General features: G+C 39.5%; 2 long non-coding RNA genes across 4 annotated transcripts; one reads left to right on the top strand and one right to left on the bottom strand.

Moving 5' to 3' along the window:
• Positions 1 to 1,751: 1,751 nt before the first annotated feature.
• LOC136246189 (uncharacterized) lies at positions 1,752 to 3,536 on the bottom strand. 3 transcript variants are annotated; one of them, XR_010696290.1, is made up of 10 exons: positions 3,302 to 3,536; positions 3,108 to 3,151; positions 2,876 to 3,053; positions 2,766 to 2,826; positions 2,532 to 2,716; positions 2,342 to 2,481; positions 2,199 to 2,291; positions 2,060 to 2,147; positions 1,938 to 2,006; positions 1,752 to 1,886 (listed from the first exon to the last, which is right to left on the bottom strand). It is a non-coding gene; the product is annotated as an uncharacterized lncRNA (long non-coding RNA). The 3 variants fall into 3 exon arrangements; XR_010696289.1 differs by having other exon boundaries at positions 2,770 to 2,826; XR_010696291.1 differs by having other exon boundaries at positions 2,532 to 2,640; positions 2,770 to 2,826.
• Positions 3,537 to 6,777: 3,241 nt separating this feature from the next.
• Positions 6,778 to 8,847, top strand: LOC136246187 (uncharacterized). The gene is made up of 4 exons (XR_010696288.1): positions 6,778 to 7,135; positions 7,937 to 8,608; positions 8,663 to 8,719; positions 8,771 to 8,847. It is a non-coding gene; the product is annotated as an uncharacterized lncRNA (long non-coding RNA).
• Positions 8,848 to 9,100: the final 253 nt, after the last annotated feature.

The raw sequence follows: 9,100 nt of genomic DNA, 5'->3' as shown, positions 1-9,100 counted from the left end.
TCTCTCTCTCTCCACACATATACACACAACAAATGACAACAACCACCAGAACAACAAAACGTCTAGAAGTTGCATGTGTACAAGATTACATCTACCAGCAAATCTAATAACTTGTGCACTACTCAGGTGCTCTCCTTAATAAGACTAGTACACCAGTACTCCATAACACATTATTATTATCTTTAGGTGAAGGTGTGCCAGGTACTTCCCTCACCCTTATGTCACATACTGGAAATTAGCAGCAACTGGGCAACATTGTTCATCAAAACATTCCAACTATTTGGTGCTGTCTAATGCACACACACACACACACACACACACGTACACGCACACACACACACACGTACACGCACACACACACACCAGGGGCGGATCCAGAGTCTGGAAAGAGGGGGGCACCTTGCTGAAAAAAAGTTGAAGAGCAAAAAAAAAAAAAAAAAGGTCACAACAATAATAACTAGTTATCCTTTACCAAATATATTATATCACGTATGTTATGTAAAATAAATCCTATTTATAGCTTCCTAAATAAGCTACATTTCCCCATGAACACTGTGACTGCTTTAGTAGAGTGATTGGTGATTGACTGCTCTATTAGAGTATCTCGATCTTATATACATTTTTTTAAGGGAGGGGGGGGACACGTGCCCCCCGTGCCCCCCCTGGATCCGCCACTGCACACACTCACACATAGACACAAGCAAAGCAAAAGCCATAGACACACACACACACACACACACACACACACACACACACACACACACACACACACACACACACTCAGATAGCCATGCTATTACCACCCAGTGAATCAGCACTAGGATGCCTAGCCTGCACATACCACTAAAACACTTGAGTTTGTGCAGGAAAATTCACTGCAGGAGGTTTAACAGATAGATATCATGGAATGTGTAGTCTGCATGCCAACACGCACACACAGAACAACAGCAAGCCTCCGGCAGCCATGTGAAACACAGCTATTGCCACCCAGTGAGACAGCACTGGGATTCCTGTGTATCATTCAAACAGCTGGGTAGACTTGAGCAATGTGAGTAAGGTTTGTTACGCAAGGAAACAACAATTAGCAACACTAATTGGGAGGAACCTTTCAATTTCCAAGCCAATTCCCTAGCCACTTGTGCCCTAGCCACTTGGCTGTGTAGTGTAGTGTATTTTTTGGTATCCTTCCTTACTTACAAACACTGTATCACACCACTTATCAAGTGGTGCAGCTAATCTGGTGGAACGGGAAGGGTTTGGAGAAGTTGTCAGTAGGCAATTGTATAGACGGCACTGAACCATAGAATTACCTACCACTTCATCAATCATCTAATGTAAAATGCAGTGTGTGTGTGTGTGTGTGTGTGTGTGTGTGTGTGCGTGCGCGCGCGCGTGTGTGTGTGTGTGTGCGCGTGTGTGTGTGTGTGTGTGTGAGGCAACAGTACACACACATGCACAGACACATGACCCCCCTGGCTAATCTACGTATATAACACTGTGAAAAAAGCCCAGAATAATAAGGTCTATAACAGTCTTATTATGTTAGTACTGGAATGATATAGTACAGCATATATTAATAGATTAGGACTTTACTTTAACAAGCTTATTGAATACATTTAAGACAGTCATATATTAGAGATTAAATCACTAGTATAGTGCGGTGTATTATCAGACTATACTAAACTTATTTCAACCATATATTGGCTACTATACTACTGTACTTTTTTACTTTCCATAACCTTAATTAAATATTTTCTATAATTATATTTGTAATGAATTTAATTCTGTAAATATGTTAAAACCACAATAGGTACAGCTAGTAAATCAATGTCTCCTTGGCCATGACAGTATCAAATCAATTTCGTCATTTATCAGTCTTTATCCAACTGCAGCAGGTAAGACAGTAAATACAATTCACAAGTTCCATTACAAATTACCTGTATTATCATCACTATGTAGAACTCTGTGACAATCTGTTAGTCATCTGGTAGAACTGTCCCACAGCTCTAATACAAAGATGGTAAATATAATGTGTATTCTGGACAATCGTTGGACTTACAGTTTGTAACAATATGAATCTCATAAAACCGAGACCTTGCCTGGAAACCTAGTATTACCACGTAGAACGGCGGCTAGGTCCCACAATTCTATTAAAGATGGTAAATATAATGCGTATACTGAACAATCATTGTACTTACAGTTTGTAACAATCTTTTAAAACTGAAATCGAGTCTGAGACCGACAATCCATGTACAACTAAGACAAGTCTGATAAGACCAGGTCTCACAACCCTAAATGGAGGCAAACATAATTCATATTCTGGATTATTTGGTGTACTTACAGGTGTTATCAGTGAGTCTAACCAGACATAAAACAGCCACTTAGTATGTGACTTGTTGGGCTAACGTGTTACGTAAGCTCACAAGAAGCATCTGATACACTGATAACCAAGTCCAAGAATCTTGTAATCACTAAGTACAACTGAAACAAGACTAAATATAATATAATTTGCATACTCTCAGTGAACTTACTTTTGTTTGCAATACGAGCATAGTCAGTGAAATAAGGACAAACAAGACGGAACAGGTTCTTGAAAGCACTAAACTCATTTACAGTGCCAGACAAGGTAGCAGCCGTCAGCTGTTGATAAAAAGTAGTGAAAAACATGAAGAAATGAGACCGGTTCCCAGAAGAAATGAGACCAGTTTCCACAAACCTAAACGGGTAAATATAAATTGTATACTGGACACTCTCAGTGTACTTACTTACAGATGTTAGCAATAAGAAGAATCTCCTAGAACTGAGACAAAGTCTATAATTCCTACCCTATTGAAAAGAAAATGAATAAAAACACAATCAGGCTTAATGCACTTACAGCTGTAAGTAATTAGAAGATGACGTTGGACAACTCCATGAAAAAAGAACAAAACTGTCCACATATGGTCGCTACCAGATTCTTTAAAGGAAGCAGCTGCCATTGAAGGAAACTAACACTGCAGATGTTGTACACTGACAGCCTGTAGAACTAAGAGGTCTGACAAGAAACTGTACCTCTGAAGAGTTATATAATATACGAAATCATAACAGCGGACCATGCATACTCTTACCATTGATGGCTGATGAACTGTGTCCACTCGTCATCCGCCATAAGCTGAGATAACAGGATATAAAACATGTAATACGTACACAGCAACACCAAAGTTGAATCCGGCATTTGCAGGCCATTGTCATACAATGCACAATAAACAATTTAATACGGCTAAACCTATCGTACAAGCTATCATTTTAGCCTAATACTTACTCATCTAGAGCTGTTTTTGATTGCTGCCATCGAAGGAATTGTCCACTTGGCCGCGCCACTTCACCACTACAGCCAGCAGGGATGTACAATTGTGGTCCATAACTATCATCGTGGCTCATTGGACGATGGCGCCGATCGCGCACACTCTTTCCGCGAAATACACCGCCATATCACTCACATTTACAACTGCTGTACAACAATAGCGACAAAGATGGCGACTTAATTGCGTCTAATACGCATGCGCACACCACTGACCCCTTCAATTTTAAACAGGCATTACTACGAACTTTTGCAGGTGTGCTAACTGTGCAAGAAAATCTAGATTTGTATGACTCTTAGATTGAATAATTATTTTTTTCTGGTATTATATGCATTACCGGGCGTATGAAAATGTGTGCGTATGAAATTATCACAACAAACTGAAGCTAGTTAGCTATTTTGATTAACAGAAGTGTAGCTACTAATTGTAAAATCATCATGACTTTGTTTGGTACAGTAGAAAAATCTTAAGTCACATGAGATGGTGAAGCTAAAAATGAGACAATAACGATGGTGATTCTAAAAAGTTATCACATTTAGTTAAGTAAACAAAGCCATACAAAGAATGTGTATTAAACTAAAGTATAATCTGTTTCCCATAATATAAGATGGGGTTGATACTAAAGTATAAGATAGTTAGTATAATGCAAGACTATACTGAGATTATTTGTATAGTTTAAGCCATTAGATATACCATCTTATATTCCTTTTTTTTCATAGTGTAAATCTCAGCTGACTTCCTCTAACTTCCATTGTGAAACAAATCTAACTTATGATTGTTTTTCTAGATGATAGTACCTGGGTAGCAACTGTATACTGGCCTAACAACAGCCTCCTTAGCAAGCTTTATTGTGAAAGCAACGTACTAGATTGGTAAACCATAAATATTATTATTTGTAAGCTTTGATGAAACTGCATACCCATGCAGGAGGGGGTGTGCACCCTTATGCCCTTTATCCCACTACATCTACAGTGTATTGATAACATACCAGTCAGCACATTACTAGTACATTAATTAGGTAACACACTATACAAGTATCCAGACATGCCAAAAGGAGTCACCCATGCACATCCAAATTGCCAACTTTGACCCTGACTTTGACCCTGACTTTGACCATATTGTAACTATTCAGTGAGTTGAAATTTAGCCAGTAGTGGGTAACAGCTTAGTGGATGAAGAAAATTTCAGGGTTGCATCTTTCATGAGATCTAAGTGACTGTTCACAAAATTGGATGCGGTTGGAGGTTTTTTTTGCAAATCTGATTACCTTCACAGTTGCAAATAGTTTTACTACCATTTGTGCCAGTTAAAAGAACTGATATGTGACACACAACTTGTATGTGGCAGTACAGTGGTAATAAAGATCAATTGTCAAGGCCATTAAATTTGTGCCAACTTAATGGTCAAGGACAAAATTTGAACTCACAAAGTTATTGTTACTAAATTACATGCCATGCATACTCTGGAAAAGTTGATTTTGTCAAGTCAACATTTAACTGCTGTCGCAGGTCTACCCATAGTGCATGTTTATGTGACAACCTCTAGGAGTATGGCACTCAAGGTATAACGCATGCTTGGCTGCATGAACCTGAGACTGCTTAGCTATACCACTAGAACCTCAAGTTGATTTATTTGGTTAATTGATTTAGTGCTAATCTTGCCCATGCACCTACCAGGTGTTTATGCTACAATTTCTCCTTTAGGGGCAATCAGAAATTTGTGACTCACCTTGAGTCTATAGTAATAGACAGCTACACTCTCCTAAAACAGTTAAATTAGGTGTCAGACTAGTTAGTTAAGGCTGTGTCACAAGTGTTGATTTTTACAATTGGGTAAAGCCAGGTCCTATGGTTAGTAGAGTTTCATGTATGAGTGTTAATACTTATATAATAGTACACTGTGTATGTAAATAAAAATTTGTATGAGAAGTTGCAATTGCTGTAGCCATATGATAGCTATCACTAGGCACTAAAAATCTGAAAGATTAGGGTGGATTAAATTTGTGATACAAATTGGAGGCTGAATATTAGTAATTTCTGTGACAGATGCATGAAACACAAAACACCAGTTTTACTTTGTTCACAGCCCTTCACAAGGCCGGATCTAGCAGTACGGCCGGTATGATTTTAGCCATACCAACTTTTGGACAGCCACTTCAAATAAAAAACAGCACGTGTGATTAACAAAACAAGCACGTGTGATTAGTAGTGCAAACAAGTCTTCATCGTAGGTGGACTCATGATTTGATTTTCCAGATACAGTATCCTTCAGTGCCAAACAACTCAAATTTTTGTTCAATTAATGTTTTTTCCTGCATTCTTCAACGTTTTAGTTACATGTTTCTGACTGCCTGTATTCACAGGCTTTAGCCTTCTCATAGGTCCCTAGTGGGACAGCATTTAATAAAATAATAATGGCCAACCTTGTGCCTTCTCCATCTTGGAATAGGTCTTCATCGTCAGTGGACTCACAGTTTGATTTCCACTGAGATATTCCTTGTGTGTTTGTATTTCATAGGAATAGTTTTCACATGCTGGCGTAATAATCACTACTATGGTACAGTAACAATCAAATTTGAAGCTAAAGGTACTCTAGCTAGATGCCATTTCAGAGCACTAAATTAAAAAAAATTTCCTGGGGGGTCCCCCACATTGTGGTACTTTTAGTCTACTTAGATGGCCTTACCACTATTGCAGTACTAGATCCAGCCCTGCTTCAAACAATCCCCAGAATCTGGGAAAAATGGCTGTTGGAGTTACACCAGAGCCTTTTCCGGGGGGGGGGGGGGGGAGTGGTTTGAGTATGAGACTACACATGTGTATCCTGAGGGAGATATTAGGTTTGTACATTTGAGGGCATTAATATTTTGATAGTTTTATGTGCCATTTTAAACAGTGTAGTTTATTCAGCATCCTGCTTTACTTTAGGATACTAAACTCAACAACTTTTGCTTAGGTTCCCTCGGCTAGTCAGTGGTAAGCACCTCGTACAGGCTCTGCCGGCTTAATTTCTGTACAAACCCTCCAGTGCCCAACTAGTAGACTTGATACTGAATAATAATAATAATTGTCACAGTTTTAAAGGAGTCTGATATTTTAGGGAATCCCCACCCTGTATCTAGCCTAAACGTTCTAGCTACTGTGACTACAGTTCGCCTTGGAGTTTGTTTTTTTTTTAATTTATTTTTTTCCCGGGCTAGATGTAATGCCCTTTCCTACCACCCCCAGCACAAGAGGCAAACGTGCTGGACAAGAACTGAAAAGCGGGACATCTAAAAGTCCCTAGGGCCCTTCGCCTTATAAATAACAATCCCTTCTATACCATGGCACCTTCAGCTTGGTTTCTGATTACAGGTGTATATCATGCACTTTTACAATAGGGAACTTTATTACTTACCCTTTTTCCGTCGACCTATAGCTCGCCGGGCCAATTTTTTTTTTGGGCCCACTTCTGACTTAGAAAACTTTTCTCGTTTGGTGAACTTACCGTTTTTGTTTGTTTTACGTAAAGTCACATTACCCAGGGGGTTGGTGAATCTCGGGGACAAAACCCTCGAATCAACCCAGCTGGGTTCCTCGAGGTTCTTCTTCTCAAGTGATGTAGCGAAGTCAAGGAGCGAATTATACAGGCAGCTAGTCTTACTACAGTAGGTGAAGATTTCCTTTGCCAACTCACAACACACGAGATGACTGAAACAGATTCGCCATGGGCTGAACTTGCTGCCGGGGAGTGGAGGAAATGAAGGCTATAACGTATAAGAACATGAAATGGTGAACACTGAATATATCTATATGGTATGATAGTGTAAACTGCAATTGTTGGTTAGTTGGATTTCCTGAGACTGCATGAGTATAGCTATCTTCATTTGATATGTCAGTCATTCAGTGTCCAGTTCAGGTGACCCCACCAAAAGCACAGCTAAGTTTGCATCATTTACTCAGGTGAATTGGCAGGGAAGCACTCATTTATTTGTGGGTCCACTTCTGAGTTAGAAAATTTTTACATTTTGTGAATTTACTGTTTTTGTTTGTTTTACGGAAGTCACATTGTTCAGGCATAGATTATATATTCCCCACCTAGGGAATATATAATCGGATCATCGATAAAACACGATCATGGGAGATTTAAAGTAGTCCTAACCCATACCCTAACTCTAATCCTACTAACCCGGTTTCCTAACTCCTAATCCTAATCAAGCTCCTAACCTAACTCCTAACCTAATCCTAACCTAACCTAATCCGACATGATCGTGCTTTATCGTTGATCCTATATAATCTATGGCTTGCCATTTTCTAATCCTTTTAGTGTGCACATGCAGTACTAGTTTCAGTAGTAGGTGTTCTAGAAGCAGTTCCGTTGGGAGCTATAACATATACCATTATTCTACTGTAATCCAATACTATAGTGCTGCTGTGGTGAAACTTTATGTTTACTAAAGGAGATTGGTCATGCATCATAGTCCCGGGCATGTCTATGCTTGTATTACTGTATGTTAGAAGTGGTGCTGCTAATCACGTATTTGAATAATTGTTATGTGGTTGGCATATTTGATGACACAATGTGTGTTAATATTGCTCATTGTTTCAAATTGTCAGGGATGCACTGGTATAGAGCAGATGACTCAGGAGACACTGGAGCTGAAGGCAAAGACCTGCTTCAAGGCAGGCATCTGATGACACAGCTGAAAGACGAGCTAAGGAACGAGACGGGTATCACCAAATAGCCGAGCTTAACCTTGCAGTGTAAGGGGGTGGGGCTAGACTGATGATAGTCATGTGAGACAGAGATAGTATTTAGTGGTTTTCTACAATGTTGCAAAACAACTTGCTAATCTCAAAAACATTGTTGCTCCCAGAGCATCCTGCTACCAGTACCCCTAATGTGTAAATAGTCATTAGGGGGAGAGTAGTAAAGCTGTTACTAGTTGGTGGAACATTTCTTGAGACTTGTAGCGGTGTGAAGTTGTCTTTGTTGTTGTTGTTGTACAGGGGAATGTGTCACTGAAGGAACAACTAGAAGTAGCAAGTTAGTGAGTGAAGAAGCCAGTGAGTATAATCTGTTAATTTGGCTGGCCTTACTACGGTGTAGTGTATGGCAAACGGACATTGAGTTTGGGTCAAAATTTGTGGACTTTTTAAGTGGGTGGTTACGTTATGCAAGTCACACTTTGTTTACCACAAGACCACACTGTACGTGAGGAGGGAGAGGTGCACAAACAACGTACAGCAGTAACAGTGGTCATCACACAAGGGGACACAGATAAGAAGGTGTGTACTCTGCTGTCATGTGACATCACATGAGCTTATATGACATCATCACAGGAACTAGAAGACAAGATCAATTTGCTACAATAACTGGAAGTAGCTCAAAAGAAAATGGTAATTAGCATTGACGTCTTTAAACTTCGAGCTATTCTGATTGGTTGTTAGGAAGAGAGAGCTAGTCAGTTACAACAGATGATGACTTGAATTAGACAGCAAAGAGAGGTGTGTGATCTTTTCATTTCTGTGTGATACAGTGGAACTTCTCTTCCTTTGTGCTGGCGTAAACTATAAAGTATAATTATTCTCTTGTATAGAGGGGTTCTGCTGTAGTGTTTTGGTTGTTGTGTGGCTGTAATAAAATGAGTGAACCCACTATGACAAATACGGTCATGTCACTAGGCCAAGAGTTGTAAGATCACTTCAATATAGTGACCTTGTCAAGTATAGTGACCTTGTCAAGTATATAGGTCCCAAACACAACTGAGATGTACTTCA

The sequence above is a fragment of the Dysidea avara genome, unplaced genomic scaffold, assembly GCF_963678975.1.
Source record: "Dysidea avara unplaced genomic scaffold, odDysAvar1.4 SCAFFOLD_262, whole genome shotgun sequence".
Lineage (NCBI taxonomy): Eukaryota > Metazoa > Porifera > Demospongiae > Dictyoceratida > Dysideidae > Dysidea > Dysidea avara.
Note: the sequence above shows the minus strand (reverse complement) of the source record. Positions and strands in the feature narration are given on the sequence as shown.